This window comes from Procambarus clarkii, chromosome 43 (assembly GCF_040958095.1).
Source record: "Procambarus clarkii isolate CNS0578487 chromosome 43, FALCON_Pclarkii_2.0, whole genome shotgun sequence".
Taxonomy (NCBI): Eukaryota; Metazoa; Arthropoda; class Malacostraca; order Decapoda; family Cambaridae; genus Procambarus; species Procambarus clarkii.
In genome coordinates this window covers 368,777-390,787 of record NC_091192.1, presented here as the reverse complement: position 1 = coordinate 390,787, position 22,011 = coordinate 368,777, and positions in this window count along the sequence as shown.

The following is a 22,011-nucleotide window of genomic DNA, read 5'->3' as shown; positions in this document are numbered from 1 at the left end:
GTTGTGCAACACTGAGGTTAATGTAGGTGTTAGCCAGGGTTGATACGCACGTGTAGTCCCATACCAACTGCTTGCCATTCTTCCAGGGATTCACTGTGATACCATCCGGGCGACCAATAAGAGCATCAGAGTTACGGGGCGTTAGGTAACGGGGCTCTCTTTCAGCTGGGCATCCAGCTGTGGTGAGGTTCCTCTTGATGATGTCGTTAACTTCACTGTGCCTCGAGTGCCATCCCCCTGTGCTTTGGCAGAGTAGGCCATGGTGGCCGTACCTGTCAGCCACCACCTCGCCGCAAATACACCTATATCTGGTGTGGATTGGGGCAGCAAGGCGGAGGGCCACAGCAATTCGGAGGACGTGTGGTGTGAGACGCGTGCCAGTTGCCGACACTGGGGTTGCTAACAGGAAATCCCCTGCATGTGGGGCTGCTACTGCTGTGAGGCAAGCAATGTCGTGTTGTGTTGTTGCAGCACCCAGGCACTCTGCAGCAACTTGATCTACAATGGGGCCATCCCAGCTGGATTGCTTGTGGGCTTTTGGGGATGGTGGTTGAGGTGATTGGCCTGCACGAGAGGCCCACTCTGTGGCACAGCGTGTAAAATTGGGATCATGTACACCTGCCAGCTGATGTAAGTGGGCAGGTAGAATTTCCTTCACAAGGTCGTCGGATGCTGATAAGGAGGACAGGAAGGCTGGAACAGCGATTTGCGTTGCTGTTCGAACTCCGAGGCCCTAAAGTCTTAAGGGAAGAGAGGCTTGTTTCCACTGTAGGTCATCAAGAGAGAGGTTAAGGGCTTTTTCTAGCATTGATTTCAGTAACCGGTCATACTCACTTAGTTTTTGGCTGCTGTAAGATGGTGAACACCTCAGAAAGTAGGCTAACCTGGGGAGGGACAGACATCTGGTGATGAGGTAGAGTGCATCATGAGCATCAATATCCTCAATCCTCCCATCCATCCTCTTAAGATCGGTGATTTTCTTATGAAGGACCTCATCGATGGCTTTCAACCCCAGGGGAGCTCCTAGGAGTGTGCTGTCTTCAGGTTTAGTTTTATGGATATTTGGCAGAAGCTCCTCTATTCTTTCTACGATGCCCTGGTTGGAACATATTATTTCACATTTAGAAGGGTTCAGGGTGAGGCCTAAAACTGCACCATGCTCCTGGATTTTTCTGATGTCCTCCAGGAGGGAGTCTTGGGAACCAGCTAGGGTGCCATCATCCAAGAACCAGAGGTTAAGCTCGCTGGACAGGACCTCTGTGACTTGTTTGATGACTAATCAGAAAAGGAGAGGAGAAAGGGGGTCACCCTGTTGGACGCCTTCTCGCGAGTCAATTTCATGTTCGCCAAAAAGTAGCTTAAGGTCCATACTGTAGCATGAATGTACAAAAGGGTAGAGGGAAGGGAAATGACTATGAACCGCACGGAGTACAGCATCCCTCCACACCAAATTGAATATATATATATATATATATATATATATATATATATATATATATATATATATATATATATATATATATATATATATATGTCGTACCTAGTAGCCAGAACGTACTTCTCAGCCTACTATGCAAGGCCCGATTTGCCTAATAAGCCAAGTTTTCCTGAATTAATATATTTTCTCTAATTTTTTTCTTATGAAATGATAAAGCTACCCATTTCATTATGTATGAGGTCAATTTTTTTTTATTGGAGTTAAAATAAACGTAGATATATGACCGAACCTAACCAACCCTACCTAACCTAACCTAACCTATCTTTATAGGTTAGGTTAGGTTAGGTAGCCGAAAAAGTTAGGTTAGGTAGTCGAAAAACAATTAATTCACGAAAACTTGGCTTATTAGGCAAATCGGGCCTTGCATATTAGGCTGAGAAGTACGTTCTGGCTACTAGGTACGACATATATATATATATATATATATATATATATATATATATATATATATATATATATATATATATATATATATATATATACACATACAATTATATATATATATAACCTTCTTTCCAGTCCAGCATTTACCTAATTGTTTTCTCAAATTGAACTTATCCAATTTGTTTCAATGGTTTTGCTCTCCATTTTGTATTAATCTATTTAATATTCAATTAATATCCCTTTATTTTACCCTTTTTATGCATATGTGTTGTTCAATCATGTCACCGGTATTCCCACGTGTGTACAATATATAACACGGTGTGGTGACACGTTAAGGTAAACAGTTCGAACGTGCGTAGAGTTTCTTCCAGTATGAGTGAAATTTCAGAAAACAGAAATATTCTTAGAACAACTAATTTCTTTTAGAGTTAAGGGAAGACTGTTGACATGGCTCAGGGGTTACCTGAGTAACAGAACGGCTTCAGTCCTTTTCAAGGAAGTTAAAAGTAAACATTGTGCGCCCTTTGAGTTGGGTACACCCCAGGGTGGAGTGCTAAGTTCAATACTGTTCAATGTTCTGATGCACAAATTAACAATTGATATTCCCACACTACCTGACGAAGCCGTCACCTGTTATGCCGATGACATATGCATTGTTGCAAATACCCAAACTAGACTTCAAGCTTTACTTGATTCACTCGCTGCTAAAAGCATTGAATGTGGTCTTGTTATCTCTATAACTAAATCCAGAGTTCTCCATCCCCAAGAGAAAACTCATGTCCCTATAACTTTCAAGGTCAACAACTAGAACATTGAAACGTTTAGGCAGCACAAATACCTTGGAGTTGGTATTAACAGTGACATTGTAAACGATCTTCATTGCAAGTTAAAATAAAGACTTAAATCACTGAAACACTTCTTGGCAAGAATACTGGTATTAATATTAAATATGCTAGATTATTCTATATGATGTTTGTTAGATCTCTAGTTGAATATCATACTTTGCACCTAATTAACTTGCCCGCCTCTGTGTTGGACAAACTTGAAGTAGCACAGAATGAAGCCATGAGGATCATTCTTGGTGCCCCAAGATGCACAAGAATCATCAACATGAGGGAAGAACTGAAGCTTCCACCAATACTAGAGAGAATCATGCAAGTCAACACGACCTTTTGCCTTAAAGTCATGAGTGACCCAACATCTCCCGCATTGCTCAGAGACAAATTATTTAGTGCTGTTAACACCCTATTGACTGGTGCCGACATACCAACTCACTCCTTTTATGATTAATTTTCTGAGCAAAAATGCCTACAATCTCATCAAACTCAACATTCTTTTTAAGTGCAATCTACCTGTCTGATATTCCTCTTTATCTGTACCCCACCATTCAAGTATCATACACACCCGTCACCAAGAAAGGTAATGAGAATCTCGCTCTTCTCAAAGCTGTCACACTTGAAACAATTGCCTCCTCCATCGAGAATTTAAGATCTCACGAGCACTGTGTCTACACCGACGGCTCAGTCCAATCTTCTACTGGACGGACTGCAGTAGCAGTGTGTAGGTTTTATACAAATAATATTTGCACAAAGACTGTCAATGTTAGGTTAAACAACTGGCTGACCTCCACACAAGCAGAACTAGCGGCACTACAACTAGCTACCAGTATATTTAAAAACATTGGAGGAGGAATAATATTTTGTGATTCAAAGTCTGCTCTTCAAGCCACCGAAAACTTTTCCTGGATGATCGACAGCAAGAACCTCATACTACCAATTATAAATGACCTAATCGCTGCACAGAGTAAAGGGTTTTGAATCTCCTTTGTATGGATACCATCACACATAAATATAACCCATCATAATGAGACAGACGTTGCAGCCAAATTAACGTGTAACAAAGATAAAGTTGAATTAGATCTAGGTTTCCCCATCTCTGCTGTCGAAACCATATTGTTCCAAACACTCAGGTCTGACAGAAAAGAAATTAGTGACTTCCAACGACCTGAAAGCACCAGTATAAAAAGCTATGATCTGTTCAGATCTGAAACCTTTATCTACGGGCAGCACAAAATGTCCACCAGACTGTGCGACACAGTGGTTGCAAGGATCAGTTGGGATACCGTTACCTGTGGCAGGTGGATACAGGTGACGGATCTCCCAATCCTGAGCACTCCAGTTGCAAACTCTGTGAGCAGGAACTGCGGCATGATCTCCCACACTACATCACCAAATGTCCAGTTATTAGACCTTTCAGACCAGTTGGCATGAGGTACCTGGAGCTTTGTGATTACTTTATTCTCTCTCGTGTTCATGAAGATGTCCTCATAGTGCACCCCAAATTTGCTAGTGCAGGCTGCTAAACATATGGCTCTGTATGACTAACCATCCTGTGAGATGGGGACTATTAATATCACTGCTACCTTATTCATTCTTGTGTTGATGATCCTCATAATACACCCATAGTCTGCCAGTGCAGACTACTTATCACATGCCTCTGTATGACAAACCATCCTGGTTTTAAAGCACTGATAACAGTATCAGATGGTGAGTTTTAGCACCACATAGCTAGGTTTTTGACACACTGTACTCCCCTTCATATAGTCTAGGGTAGCTGCACAAATGCAGATGTACCTAAAATGTGTTAATAAAAAAAATCACAATTTTCACAATCAATACTATGAGATTGTAACGTTCTGCTGAGGTCCATTGTGGAATCATCCACTTTCCTCTAGGGGCAGGAGCTGTCTAGTATGGGCCTTATGCAGTTCCCTTGATTCTTATGATGTTAGGTTCTTATGACTCCAAATGGTAACAAGATAAGCCTTTGGTTGGTTGGCTTTACCATTCATCCTATCTTTCAATGTGGTTAACCGGTTTGAGAATTGTTTCGAAAATCTTATTTAAGTGATGAGGGTCAAGACTTCAGTTTGGGGCAGTCATAATTTTTGACCAATCACCACGAAGGTCGACTAGTATTACTGCTGTGGAAGACTCCTCTATTCAGGACTGTGGAAGCTGAACTCCAAGGTGCAGTACCACAACAGGTCACCCCCCTCACCACTTCCCCTCCATTATGGAGATTATTTAAATTTAAACATTTCCTATCACTGCGACAGGCACACACATCGACCCAACGGCATTAAATTTCCCAGAGGTCCTCCGTCGTTATTCGCATTGAATACGAGTGTATTTGCGATAAGGCGGGGCTCTATCAGTTCAGCCCGTGCAGTCTAAACTGGTAAAATTCCAAGGACACAATGAAGTCAGTGGAGTTAGATATCCAACCCACAAATCTGAAAATTAAGGAAGTGACGATATTTCGGTCACTTGGATTATTAGCAAGTCAAGTAGACTTGATAATAATCTAGGAGTGATGAAGTCATCGTCACTTTCTTCATTTTCAGATTTGTGGGTTGGGTGTCTAATTTTCAGCCATGTTATCGTTACTTACTCTCTGCAAGTCAGTGAAATCAGCAGGAAGAGTTTTGCTACAGTTTAGGGCCTATAAGAGCAAACCTCGACTACTTTTTATGCTACTCGAAATACTGCTTTTTACGTTGATTTGATCACATCTTCCACTGCAGGACAGAAAGACTGCTGGTGTGAATCTACTGGTTGACTGCTGTCTGTTCTGAAGTGTATGACAACATGGTATATGCGATTGGTTCATCAACATCATGTTTATCACGTGATATCAAGTGACCCATTGGCCCTTTGAGAGGTAGATAGTAGCATGAATACATGCAACTCTAATCCCAAAATTAGGTAGAATCACAAGAAGTCCAAATTAGAGAGATACGTTTGTGGTCCCCATCAGATATACTCACATTCAGTCCAACATGAAGTAGAATCGTATGTGTTCTCCTAACGGGTAGACTTACATGTAATGCCTCAGTAGATAAAGTCACATGTAGTGCCTTAATAGATAGACTCACATGTAGTACAACATTAGGTGGAAGCTAGTTCTATATTGGGCCATTAAACATGTACTCACCTATTTGTGCTTGCAGGATCGAGCATTGACTCTTGGATCCCGCCTTTCCAGCAATCGGTTGTTTACAGCAATGACTCCTGTCCCATTTCCCTATCATACCTAGTTTTAAAACTATGAATAGTATTTGCTTCCACAACCTGTTCCCCAAGTGCATTCCATTTTTCCACTACTCTCACGCTAAAAGAAAACTTCCAAACATCTCTGTGACTCATCTGAGTTTCCAGTTTCCACCCATGTCCCCTCGTTCTGTTATTATTACGTGTGAACATTTCATCTATTTCCACTTTGTCAATTCCTCTGAGTATTTTATATGTCCCTATCATATCTCCTCTCTCCCTTCTTTTCTCTAGTGTCGTAAGGTTCAGTTCCTGCAGACGCTCTTCATATCCCATCCCTCGTAACTCTGGGACAAGCCTCGTCGCAAACCTCTGGACCTTCTCCAGTTTCTTTATGTGTTTCTTCAAGTGGGGGCTCCATGATGGCGAGGCATACTCTAAGACGGGTCTCACGTAGGCAGTGTAAAGCGCCCTAAAAGCCTCCTCATTTAGGTTTGTGAATGAAGTTCTAATTTTCGCCAGTGTAGAATACGCTGCTGTCATTATCCTATTTATATGTGCCTCAAGAGTTAGATTAGGTGTCACATCCACTCCCAGATCTCTTTCTCGAATCGTTACAGGTAGGCTGTTCCCCTTCATTGTGTACTGTCCCTTTGGTCTCCTTTCACCTGATCCCATTTCCATAACTTTACATTTACTGGTGTTAAACTCCAGTAGCCATTTCCCTGACCATCTCTGCAACCTGTTTAAGTCCTCTTGGAGGATCCTACAATCCTCGTCTGTCACAACTCTTCTCATTAATTTTGCATCATCCGCAAACATTGATATGTATGATTCCACTCCTGTAAACATATCATTTACGTAAATTAGAAAGAGGATTGGTCCCAGCAACCGATCAACGTTTGATCGACAATCAACGTTGATTGTCGATCAACCAGGCTGTGACTCATACGTCAGGCTGCGAGCAGCCGCGTCTAACAGCCTGGTTGATCAGTCCAGCAACCAGGAGGCCTGGTCGACGACCGGGCCGCGGGGACACTAAGCCCCGGAAGCACCTCAAGGTAGCCTCAAGGTAGGTAGCCAGCACCGATCCTTGAGGTACTCCACTTGTTACTGTTCGCCAGTCCGACTTCTCGCCCTTACCATTACCCTCTGGCTCCTTCCTGTTAGGTAGTTCTTCACCTATACTAGGGCCTTTCCGCTTACTCCTGCCTGCCTCTCAAGTTTGTATAGCAGTCTCATGTGCGGTACTGTATCAAAGGCCTTTTGGCAGTCAAGAAATATGCAGTCTGCCCAGCCTTCTCTGTCCTGCCTTATCCTTGTTACTTTATCATAGAATTCTAAAAGGTTTGTTAGGCATGATTTCCCTGTCCAGAACCCATGTTGGTGCTTGTTTACAAACCCAATGCTCTCCAGGTGCTCAACAAGTCTTAGCCTAATTATTCTTTCAAGTATTTTGCAGGGGATGCTTGTCAGTGATACGGGTCTGTAGTTAAGCGCCTCCTCCCTATCACCTTTCTTGAAAATCGGTACGACATTTGCCTCCTTCCAGCAACTGGGCAATTCTCCCGACATAAGTGACTTATTAAAGATCATTGCCAGAGGCACGATGTGTAGTGTCAATAGTGTTATGGACACAGGAAGAGCCAAAGTCTGCAAGCTTTGTGTCCTAGCACTTGGGTCTAGCGATCAAAAGGGAACGACAATATATATATATATATATATATATATATATATATATATATATATATATATAATATATATATATATATATATATATATATATATAATATATATATATATATATATATATATATATATATATAATATATATATATATATATATTATATATAAACCCCCACAATATATATATATATATATATATATATATATATATATATATATATATATATATATATATATATATATATATATATATTAGTATATTTTGGTAGCAGTCTTTCCTGTAGACATATATTATTAAATATGACCGAAAAAGTAAGATTAATAATTCTAACACGAATTTTCTCAATCTTTCGTACATTTCTTTTCACTGTTGGAGGTAAATCAAAAATCAATTCTCCAAAATTCATTTTTATTTCTAGTCTGACGCGACACGAGCGCGTTTCGTAAAACTTATTACATTTTCAAAGACTTTAGTTCACAAATACACAACTGAATAGAACTTACGCATCTCCGATTTTATATCTACATTTGAGTGAGGTGGAAGGGGTGATGTGGCATTAACACAAGACAGAACAAGATGTGGCATTAATAGGGTATTAATTTCATCAACACAAGACAGAACAAGAGTATTAATAGGGTATTAATTTCATCAACACAAGACAGAACACGAAACAATGGATATTGAACAGAAGTGTTTGTAGAAAGCCTACTCGTCCATATTTCTTGATGCTTCTATATTGGAGCGGAGTTTTGAGGTGGGTTGAATATAGTTGTGCAATAATTGGCTGTTGATTGCTGGTGTTGACTTTTTGATGTGTAGTGCCTCGCAAACGTCAAGCCGCCTGCTATCGCTGTATCTATCGATGATTTCTGTGTTGTTTACTAGGATTTCTCTGGCGATGGTTTGGTTGTGGGAAGAGATTATATGTTCCTTAATGGAGCCCTGTTGCTTATGCATCGTTAAACGCCTAGAAAGAGATGTTGTTGTCTTGCCTATATACTGGGTTTTTTGGAGCTTACAGTCCCCAAGAGGGCATTTGAAGGCATAGACGACGTTAGTCTCTTTTAAAGCGTTCTGTTTTGTGTCTGGAGAGTTTCTCATGAGTAGGCTGGCCGTTTTTCTGGTTTTATAGTAAATCGTCAGTTGTATCCTCTGATTTTTGTCTGTAGGGATAACGTTTCTATTAACAATATCTTTCAGGACCCTTTCCTCCGTTTTATGAGCTGTGGAAAAGAAGTTCCTGTAAAATAGTCTAATAGGGGGTATAGGTGTTGTGTTAGTTGTCTCTTCAGAGGTTGCATGGCTTTTCACTTTCCTTCTTATGATGTCTTCGACGAAACCATTGGAGAAGCCGTTATTGACTAGGACAATAAGGGTAAGGCAGGTCCATTAAGGAACATATAATCTCTTCCCACAACCAAACCATCGCCAGAGAAATCCTAGTAAACAACACAGAAATCATCGATAGATACAGCGATAGCAGGCGGCTTGACGTTTGCGAGGCACTACACATCAAGAAGTCAACACCAGCAATCAACAGCCAATTATTGCACAACTATATTCTACCCACCTCAAGACTCCGCTCCAATATAGAAGCATCAAGAAATATGGACCAATAGGCTTTCTACAAACACTTCTATTCAATATCCATTGTTTCGTGTTCTGTCTGGTGTTGATAAAATTAATACCCTATTAATACTCTTGTTCTGTCTTGTGTTGATGAAATTAATACCCTATTAATGCCACATCTTGTTCTGTCTTGTGTTAATGCCACATCACCCCTTCCACCTCACTCAAATGTAGATATAAATATAAAGGAACACAAATGGGAACAAGCCTGAATAGTCCCCAGGACAATATGCAACTGAAAACTCACACCCCAGAAGTGACTCGAACCCATACTCCCAGAAGCAACGCAACTGGTATGTACAAGACATACCAGTTACAGAACACATACTGGTATGTATGTGTTATATATGTTATATACATATATATATATATATATATATATATATATATATATATATATATATATATGTATATATATATATATATATATATATATATATATATATAAATATGTATATATATATATATGTATATATATATATATATATATATATATATATATATATATATATATATATATATATGTATATATATATATATATATATATATATATATATATATGTATATATATATATATATATATATATATATATATATGTATATATATATATATATATATATATATGTATATATATATATATTTATATATATATATATTTATATATATATATATATATATATATATATATATATATATATATATATATATATATATATATATATATATATATATATATTGCACATTCTTCTTCGAGGTTGTGGGGTCCCTACAATTACACCAGTGGTTTACCCCTACATGTACTATTTTCCCCTACAAAAAATCTGATTCAGCTTTGTCATTGTACATTGATGTTGCAAAACTGTCGTTACCTTGAAATATCCAATGTTAAAAATTATGTAAAGTATTATCTAAATGTTGCAATGCTATGTATAGCAGTTGCAGTGCAAGCCGTGGGTCAGTTACCATCAAGGTCATTATCACTCAGTATACAGAGCACATACAGACGGTAACGATGTCAGACATCCACTGGGTCCGAATATAATATTTTGTGTCTTCAGTAATCCTTTCGCGCTATCTCTCTCCTGGTGGGTATGGGGTGCATAATAAATTACCACCCCTCAATGGATGAGTATGGGGTCCATAATAAACTACCACCACTCACCGGTTGAGTATAAGGTGCACAATAAACTACCGTCACTCAGTGTGAGTATGGAGTGCACAATAACTCGCTCACTGGTTGAATATGGCTGCACAGCTCACCGGTGAGAGGTCACCGTAGCGTGTGATGGAGGCGGCCGGCGCCGGGTCCAGGTGGTGGATCACGGGTTAGTAACACCTCATAATATGAAACGACACCATTGATACACAAGTAGTCGGGGGGGGGGGGGGTCACGACACCTCATTCTTTCGGATAATAGGTCACATTAACCTGGATTGCTTTGTAGTTCGATGCGTATAGAGGAAGGTCAGCACGGAGTCTGACCTACTCAGAGGGAATAATTTGCTCTAATTAAACATTGATTACAGGTGTAGGTCTTGATGCAGGTGACGACGGCTGGAATTGGAAGCATGAGGGGCGGCTGCCGTGTGATCAGTCGTGTCTCATACTCATCCCTCATACCTCATACTCTTCTCTCACTCTCGCCATCACCACTAATTGAAACTTTCTGTAGAGGATATACGAGCACCGTGCGGTGATCCTTCACAACTTTCTTTTGTTTTTTAGGGAGAGATGAAATGCCCACTATTAGACTTCAATTAGATAAGATTATATTATTTTATTCTGTATTTTTATATGTTGATGGTAGTCGACAGTGCCGGCTGGCTGGCTGGCTGGCTGGCTGGGATATGTCCATAAATACCGTACGCATAGTTTTCGATCCATCTGAGATTCTAAGGGTTTTGGACTACTTTTAATGGGATATAGAGGTTACCTGATAAAGGTATGTTGTGATGTATTCACATAGCACAGTGGTGCGCCTAGGGAACGACACTTCTCTCACTGATCGATGCTACTGTCAGCCTTACTATATGTGAAGGTGGTCAAGCTCCAGCGGCCTGCATGGTGACCTTCACAGGTACGTGGACACAAGGTGAGCAACTGGAACACTGGTCTGGGTCGTACTTTTCTTATTAATATTATGTATTTTCACGTTGCACTCAAGTGTCTTGGCTACACTCACCTGCAAGAACAACATTTCTCCCTAATGACTCTCAGATAACTTTCAGCAACAACCTTCCAAAACCTTTGATACCATAACACTGTTGCAATTCAAAATCAAGCTCTATAAAATCATCCGGATATACAGAGTGACCTTTGACAAACCGCCGGCATCATGTCCTCGTCAAGGCCAGTAGGGAGATAGCGGCCTTCTGCTAAAATCATATGAAATGCGTGGTACAGCACTGGGACGCTCATGTAGCGAGACACTCCTCGATACAAAATGTGTTAGGATATCCTCAGATATTAGTACAGCAGTGTATGCAATGTTGAACTCACTACAATGTATAGCTTAGTAAAGTAAGCATATTGACTTTCTGTGAAATATGGAACGATGAGATGGTTCTCAGTGTACCTGAAGTGATGTATAGATGAGATGGTTCTCAGTGTACCTGAAGTGAGCTCCAGAATCATCTCATCTATAGATGAGATGATTCTCAGTGTACCTGAAGTGAAGTAATGATGAGATGGTTCTCAGTGTACCTGAAGTAATGTATAGATGAGATGGTTCTCAGTGTACTTGAAGTGATGTATAGATGAGATGGTTCTCAGTGTACCTGAAGTGATGTATAGATGAGATGGTTCTCAGTGTACTTGAAGTGATGTATAGATGAGATGGTTCTGAGTGTACTTGAAGTGATGTATAGATGAGATGGTTCTCAGTGTACCTGAAGTGATGTATAGATGAGATGATTCTCAGTTTACTTGAAGTGATGAATAGATGAGATGGTTCTCAGTGTACTTGAAGTGATGTATAGATGAGATGGTTTTCAGTGTACTTGAAGTGATGTATAGATGAGATGGTTCTCAGTGTACTTGAAGTGATGTATAGATGAGATGGTTCTCAGTGTACCTGAAGTGATGTATAGATGAGATGATTCTCAGTTTACTTGAAGTGATGTATAGATGAGATGGTTCTCAGTGTTCCTGAACTCATACAATTGTGATATGATGCGACACACCTAGATGTGCTTGCAGTTATCAGGCACTCTGATAAGTGTGATGAGAGGCACTCTGATACGTGTGTGTGGTGAGAGGAACTCTGATAAGTGTGGTGAGAGGCACTCTGATACGTGTGTGTGGTGAGAGGAACTCTGATAAGTCTGGTGAGAGGCACTCTGATATGTGTGGTGAGAGGCACTCTGATATGTGTGGTGAGAGACACTCTGTTACGTGTGTGTGTGGTGAGAGGCACTCTGATATGTGTGGTGAGAGGCACTCTGATATGTGTGGTGAGAGACACTGATACGTGTGTGTGTGTGGTGAGAGGCACTCTGACAAAAGTGGTGAGAGACACTCTGATACGTGTGTGTGTGGTGAGAGGCACTCTGATATTTGTGGTGAGAGGCACTCTGATATGTGTTGTGAGAGACACTTTGATACGTGTGGTGAGAGACACACTGATATGTGTGTGGTGAGAGGCACTCTGATACGCGTGTGTGTGGTGAGAGGCACTCTGATACGTGTTGTGAGAGGCACTCTGATACGTGTGGTGAGAGGCACTCTGATGCGTGTGTGTGGTGAGAGGAATTCTGATAAGTGTGGTGAGAGGCACTCTGATACGTGTGTGTGGTGAGAGGAACTCTGATAAGTGTGGTGAGAGGCACTCTGATACGTGTGTGCGGTGAGAGGCACTCTGATACGTGTGCGTGGTGAGAGGCACTCTGATATGTGTGGTGAAAAGCACTCTGATACGTGTGGTGAGAGGCACTCTGATATGTGTGGTGAAAAGCACTCTGATACGTGTGGTGAGAGGCACTCTGATACGTGTGTGTGTGTGGTGACCACAAGCTCCCACAAGGGGCCCCCAGGCTGGTCACACCCACCACAAGCTCCCACAAGGGGCCCCCAGGTTGGTCACACCCACCACAAGCTCCCACAAGGGGCCCCCAGGTTGGTCACACCCACCACAAGCTCCCACAAGGGGCCCCCAGGTTGGTCACACCCACCACAAGCTCCCACAAGGGGCCCCCCAGGCTGGTCACACCCACCACAAGCTTCCACAAGGGGCCCCAGGCTGGTCACACCCACCACAAGCTCCCACAAGGGGCCCCCAGGCTGGTCACACCCACCACAAGCTCCCACAAGGGCCCCCAGGCTGGTCACACCCACCACAAGCTCCCACAAGGGGCCCCAGGCTGGTCACACCCACCACAAGCTCCCACAAGGGTCCCCCAGGCTGGTCACACCCACCACAAGCTCCCACAAGGGGCCCCAGGCTGGTCACACCCACCACAAGCTCCCACAAGGGGCCCCCAGGCTGGTCACACCCACCACAAGCTCCCACAAGGGGCCCCAGGCTGGTCACACCCACCGCAAGCTCCCACAAGGGGCCCCCAGGTTGGTCACACCCACCACAAGCTCCCACAAGGGGCCCCCAGGCTGGTCACACCCACCACAAGCTCTCACAAGGGGCCCCAGGCTGGTCACACCCACCACAAGCTCCCACAAGGGGCCCCCAGGCTGGTCACACCCACAACTAAGGACTAGGATGTCACTCTAGCTTATGGTTAATTAGTTTGCATTATTAAATAAAGTTACTGTTAATTATCTCATGTGTTTATATATATATATATATATATATATATATATATATATATATAAGGGGGTACCACCACTGGTGTAATTATAGGGACCCACAGCCTCAGAGAAGGGAACACAGAGCACTCAGGGAAAAACTTGACATTTAACTCTGAATACGAAAGAGTGTTCACTTCTCCTACCACCCCCTTTTTTTTTTATTATGATGTACACTTTATTATGCAAGGTTATACAGTTACATATCTGACTTTATACAAAAAATGAACATTAAGAGGACACAAGAAAAAGTTCGCTTCCTAGAGGCTGTAGATTTCCTCGAACTCCTCCGACGCCGGGCAGGAACCGAGGATGCAGCGGGCATTTCCCCTCTGGATCGCGACACTGAGGCGCTGAAAGAGAAAACTTGCTGCTCTAGGGTCTCTTGTGGTGTCAATGAGCTTGGAACCAAGATCCTTAAGAAACCTTCTTGCACTCTCACCCCATGGGCCTAGGGTCTCAGACCCTATTGGGCCCATAGGGTCTCAGACCCTATATATATATATATATATATATATATATATATATATATATATATATATATATATATATATATATATATATATATATATTTCCCTTAATTAATTCTGAGACTTAGATCTTGAATTGTTTTGGACATCACCTGTGATCTCATGAACATTTGTATGAGTGAATATATTCCTTATCAAGTTCATAAAACCAAAACATGAAGGATTTCCATTCACTTAGCAAGTACCAAAGTTCCCTAAGCGTTGGTGCTAGTTGATTAGTCTTCTCCCGAGTCAGTTAGCATAATTATAAAGTTCCAGGAGGAGTGTGGCGGCATTTATTTGTTTTAATAAGTAACCTACTTACCATCCAGTTTTGTAATATATTGTAAAGATATCTTTAACTACTTTGTCATTTCTCCCGCCTGATAACTGCTTTGAGGATTTTCTGCTGTGTGGACTGACTCTTTCAGTTCTTTGGGGTTATATCAATATAATTATTGCAGTCTCTGGGTAACAAGGTAATAGGAACCATTATAGTGAGTGTTATCATAGTTACTATAGGACTGACGTCGGTGGTCGTTAGTCTGGTGATATTTCAGCTGTTACAGTGGTAGCAGCATGAGCAGCCTTGGACCCACAAGGGGCCCAAGGCTGCTCTTGCTCACCTGCAGGGCCCCACCCTCATTACCCAAACATACATGTGCACAATTATCTCCATTACAATTATCTCTTTTTACTCTCCGGTTATGGTAATTACCGCACTGACTACCACCTCAAGTTACCCTTTGTGAGCGTGCCAGAGCAACGTGCCGACGTTGATGACTGGTTTAACTCAATTACTATGGGAAAATTTAAAGGTTGAGAAATAATAATAGTTTGTAGTTGCAAACATGAAAATTTGTGGAATAACTAAGTTTTCTTTCTTAAATAAATCTCACAATGGGATACTGTCCAGTAGCTGTGGGAATATCTGTTTGTCATAACAGCTCCACACAATAAGAATTGAGAAGAAGAAGCTGTGTGTGTGTAGTGAAGGTGAGAGACTTGGGCCGGGCAGGATACACTGGGCGAGACTCCCTCCGTCCCCACCTCACAAGAAGAGACAACCTTGGTGGCATTAGCAACACACTCCACGGTGACGCGGCCACTTACACCAAGCTGTGAGTCAGCACTTACCTAAATTGGCGTCTGCTTCAGCTTGTTTTGTTTTATACCAGTATTTGTAAGCATATGTATCCTTGGACGACCAAATTCAGCGTTTGTTTCCGTGGAAACTTCACATGTTGTGTAACTTTGAAACCCATTGTGTGTAAGTTGTCGGGTTCTGTTTATTTTCCTCGGTTTGCGTTAAATAACTCCCGACTTACATATTAGAATACTTTATTACTTATGTATTTAGCAGAGTAATCCTCTGACCCTCCCAAGATGAGTCATAGGTATGAATTACAAGCGACCTTTGCACAACACTGGCTCTGCAACTCAGCATACAAACATTAAACGTAAACATAGCAATATTTGCTAACTGAAGAACGATCTTATAAGATACATACTTTATAACACTCAGGTTCGAAAAACTATTTTATATAATAATTTAAATTTTTTACAGATATGCTTGAAGATAAGACCCCCATATTTATATCTTAAGGGAGTAACTTACAGCATCACTGGAACACATAGCCTGGCCACATATTAACCAAGGTTCTAGGGGAGTAAAAGGCTAGCAACAAATATTCAAGTTTACTGGCATTAATAACATTCCACAACCTTAATAAATAACAGTTTCTACTAATATCATATCACACACTATTACTTTATATCCAGCTTCAGAGCAACTGGGCATGATACATCAAATACAGGTCTGTAAACTGCATCAATCAAAACTAGCTGACACCAGGAACTTTGCCTGGCGCTGTGGAACACTAGCGCCTATATGCTGCTAATACCAACACAGGGTGGCGGTGTCACTACCAGTAACACATGTGGAATGATTTAATCACATAGAGCATCATGGCCTTACTTAAGGTCCTCAGAATACTACCTCACAAAAACATATAAAAACATCTACCACCTGGTATACATAATAAACAACAGCAGAAATGATTCATATAAATACATACTGTTACATCAGTAAAAATCTAGCAGGTACAGTACCTAAATAAGGTCACAAATCACAGACCAACGCTGACAGGTCCACTGGCCTGAAGAGGTCAGAGAGTAGTGGCGTCTTGAGGCAAGCTTGCCTGTAACCAACTTCAATAAGTCAACTAACCTTCAGCATTCAAATCTCTAGCTCATTTACAACATAAACTCACTCAGGAACTTCTAATTTAATATACAACAACTTAAGAGTATAAGGCACAGCCTTACATAATGATATATAATAATAATTCAATACATTAAAGAAATTATTATGAAATACAAAATAAGTACACAAAATACACGCATGGATACGAGATGGTAACACTGGCAAAGTCGGTACATCAGAAGGGGGAGAGGGGGGGGGGGTAGGGAGGATTCAACGACATCACCAGCGGTTATACATATGCATACAATATATAAAATATATTAGATATATACAACATGTGTATCAAAAGATTGTCTAAGTGGAAAACGTTTCACAATGCCATAATTTCATATAATGTCCTGACAATGGGACAATGCAAGGTACAACACTAAAATGGAAACTACTCAGTATACATATGAAGTATACATTCTCCAACATGGTCCACATAATGTTACCTATATAGCATTAATGTAGCATTAATTACAATAAACATACAAGCATGTTTTTCAAACTCCATGACATTATGCTGCTATAACTAGACATCTAATATATATCCACAATTACATGGCATTCAACTTTGATACGGAATTAATATTGACTTGGAAATGTATGTCACACATTGACAATACATAAAATAAGAATAATATACAGTAACATGAAATTATATCTTAACACAATATTCGTGATACGAGGCTATCAACCAAGATATCACTGTATAGTTTGAGCACTCTCATACACCAGTCTCATTATGCGTGGTCATAACAAGCACAACTGTATTTATGGTCATATGAAAAAAACACTTTCGTGTTATTCACATCATCAGAAGTATGAACATTATAATTCTGTGGAGTGAAATAGGTAGGCAGAAAGAAGTCATGTGAGGCGAAAAACATCGTCTTTGTTATATTGGAACCCACATGTCTTGATCATTAGGCCTTCGGCAGTTTCCTCTTGTTCTCACGTTCATGAACCAATATTACAAAGACAAAGTTTTCACCTCACATGTATCATTCCTGCCTTTATATTTCGCCCCCCAGAATTAAAATGTTCATACTTCTGATGAAGTGTTCATTAACCTGGATGTGCTTAAGTAATTTTCGTTTAATTTTCCTTCGTAGTTAAACACTGTCATATTATTCATAATGTGTTCATTTCTTGATGATTCACACACACACACACACAAACACACACACACTGCAGCGCATATCAAGAGGATAACATCAGCGGCATATGCCAGGCTGGCCAACATACGAACGGCATTCAGAAACTTGTGTAAAGAATCATTCAGAACTTTGTATACCACATATGTCAAGCCAATCCTGGAGTATGCAGCCCCAGCATGGAGTCCGTATCTAGTCAAGGATAAGACTAAACTGGAAAAGGTTCAAAGATTTGCCACCAGACTAGTACCCGAGCTGAGAGGTATGAGCTACGAGGAGAGACTACGGGAATTAAACCTCACTTCGCTGGAAGACAGAAGAGTTAGGGGGGACTTGATCACCACATTCAAGATTCTCAAGGGAATTCATAGGGTAGATAAAGACAGGCTATTTAACACAAGGGGCACACGCACAAGGGGACACAGGTGGAAACTGAGCACCCAAATGAGCCACAGAGATATTAGAAAGAACTTTTTTAGTGTCAGAGTGGTTGACAACTGGAATGCATTAGGAAGTGATGTGGTGGAGGCTGACTCCATACACAGTTTCAAGTGTAGATATGATAGAGCCCAATAGGCTCAGGAATCTGTACACCAGTTGATTGACGGTTGAGAGGCGGGACCAAAGAGCCAGAGCTCAACTCCCGCAAGCACAACTAGGTGAGTACACACACACACACGTACGTTTGCCACCAGAGTAGTACCAGAGCTGAGAAGTATGAGCTACAAAGAGAGACTACGGGAGTTGAACCTCACGTCGCTGGAAGACAGAAGAGTTAAGGGAGACATGATCACCACATACAAGATTCTCAAAGGAATTAATAGGGGAGAAAAGGATATGCTATTTAACACAAGGGGCACATGCACTAGGGGACACAGGTGGAAATTGAGTGCCCAAATGAGCCACAGACATATTAGAAAGAACTTTTGGTTAAAGTTTTGGAAGAGTGGTTAACAAATGGATTGCATTAGGAAGTGATGTGGTGGAGGCTGACTCCATACACAGTTTCAAGTGTAGATATGACAGAGTCCAGTAGGCTCAGGAACCTGTACACCAGTTGATTGATAGTTGAGAAACGGGAAAAAGAGCCAGAGCTCAACCTCCGTAAGCACAACTATGTAAGTACACACACACACACACCGGATCCCTCCAGACACCCCCAGGCCTCAACCAGACTCCCCCCCCCCCCCAGATCCCCCGGATCCCCCCCAGCCCCCATTAACCCCCTAGACCCCCAGAGAAAGTGCGAACTCTGGTACAAGCGTTTCCATGAAGAATGTTAAGGTTTGGTACACCAATGCTGGTGGGGTATCTAATAAAGCAGAAGAGATAAAAGAAAGAGTCATTGAGGCAGATCCTGACATAGTTGTAATTGTGGAAACTAAAATTAATGACATGATCTCAGATGCAATCTTTCCAGAGGGGTACCAGGTGATAACAAAAGAGAGGACACAGAGACAGGGAGGGGGGGGGGGTGAGTGGCACTCCTAATAAAGTGGAACTGGAAGTTTGAAGACCTGGGAAATCGGGTTACCAATGAGTGCACAAGCTTCATACATGGAACTCTGACAGTAGATGGGAGGAAGATTGTGATCTTGGTAATCTACAATCCCCCACCAAACAGTAAAAGACCCAGGCAGGAGTATGATGACAACAACAAGGCATGTATAGATAAACTGCAGAAGGCAGCAACACTAGCCCACAGAATGAGAGCGAAGCTGCTGATCATGGGGGACCTAAATCAAGGAGAGATAAATTGGGAATCAAGGAACCGCCATGGAGGGGACGAAACGTGGGGAGCAAAGTTAGTAAATGTTATAGACAGTAATTTTCTAACACAACATGTGAAGGAAGACACAAGGGAAAGAGGAGGAGATGCATCGAGCCTATTAGACCTGATTTTCACCCAGAACGCAGAAGACATCGAGAATTTGGAGCATGAAATACCTCTAGGGGCCAGCGACCATGTAACGGGGGGAAAGGGTGATTTGTTGGATTGTGTAGAAAATCAAAAACAAAGTAAACGGAAGAAGGAGAGAGGAGGAGGGAGGGATGAAGGATGGGTGGATAGAACATGGGGGAGGTTGAGGCAGGAACTGAGGTGGGGAAGAGGCGAGCGGGAATAGAAAACGGGGAGCGAACAGAGGGAGGGGAGGCAGAAGGGAGAGAATGAAAAAGGAGGAATAAGAAGAAAGGGGAGAGTTGTCTGATTTTATCTTACTCTATCTATACTCTATGATGTTATTACTCTAAGATGTTCTGATGTTTGCTGCCACCACCTGTCTTTGAATCTAAATTCACTTCCACTTAAACAATGCGACAGGAACACTGCTTAATTTAGTTATCTCTCACGTGTTCATCAAGATATCTCTCTAGCCTTAACTCTTACTTGTGGGGACATTGATTGAAAAAGAGGACTAAACAAAAGTCAAGTTTGTTATTCTACACAGATATTTATTGAATCCAAATTTTCTCAAATTATTCCAATTAACACTTTGTCATCCTACTATTTAACACAATATTGACCAAATTAAAAGGGAGGGGGGGATCACCCACTCCATACACGCCCACACCATACATGGCTAAATGGTTCAGACTCCACTAGCTCGTCACCACTAAGACACCCAATCAAGACAATGCATTACTGACACTCTTACCTCACAACTCAGACGGATACACCCTGAGGGTGCCTGGAGTGTCACCCGTCAGGGTGAGGAAGCTGGCTGGTCACCCTCTCTCTGTGCAAGGCGGTTGCTAACTGAATCTACCAGCCATCCCCAACGTGGGGGGAGCTGTGTAGTCTCTTCCTCATGCCCAAATAAGGCCTGAGAAGCAAAACTAACCCTTATAGGACCCAGGCAGGTCCTGCAGTACACAAGGCCCTCCTTGTTCAATTGTACTACCGTCAGCACAAGCCAGGCCGGCCCACTCCTCCCCTACCGCAGTCTCCTCACCAACACACACACACACGCACGCACACACACACACACACACACACAATTACAACTCACAATTATACATGAAAGAGTGCAAAATACTTGCACTGTTACAACCATTGTGTCCTAGTCTTTGACTACATGATGGAATTCAAACTTGTGACCATGAGACAAAAGGTCTGGGAAAGGAGAGTTGACTACAGGAAAGGAGACTATAGGAGGATAAGGGACAATCTGGAAGAAGTGCAGTCGGAGGAAGAAATTAGAGGAAAAACAGTCCAAGATATGATGGACCTAGTCATACAGAAATGCCAGGAGGCCGAAGAGAGATTTATACCAACAGTAAAAAGAAAAAATAAGAGGGAATATAATAACCCATGGTTTAATATACAGTCAGGAAGCAAAAGTGAGAAGCAGGCGGGAGTGGAGGAAGTACAGAAGACAAAGGACAGAGGACAACAAGATCAGATGCAACAGAGGTAGGAACGATTACATTACCATAAGACGAACATCGGAAAGGTACTATGAGAACGATATTGCGATCAAAGCAAAAAAGCAACCTAAGCTACTACACAGCCATATAAGAAGAAAAATGTCGGTGAACGACCAAGTGACAAGACTAAGGAAAACAGAGGGGGCATATACTGAAAGAGACAAGGAAATCTGCGAGGCACTGAATGCCAGTTTCCATGGAGTGTTCACTACCGAGCCTGAGCAGCTCCCATTGTTAGAAGGGATTACCTTAGATGAAAGACTATCAGATATAGAGGTGACAGCAGGGGAGGTAATGAAACAGTTGACAACACTGGATGCAACTAAAACAGTTGGACCAGGCAAAGTATCACTGTGGATACTAAAAGAAGCAGTGCAGGCCCTCAGCGTGCCTCTGGAAATGATCTTTAATGAGTCACTTATGTCGGGAGAATTGCCCAGTTGCTGGAAGAAGGCAAATGTCGTACCGATCTTCAAGAAATGCCATAGGGAGGAGGCACTTAACTATAGACCTGTATCACTGACAAGCATCCCCAGTAAAATACTGGAAAGAATAATTAGGCTACGACTGGTTGCACACCTGGAGAACATTAGGTTTGTGAACAAACATCAACATGG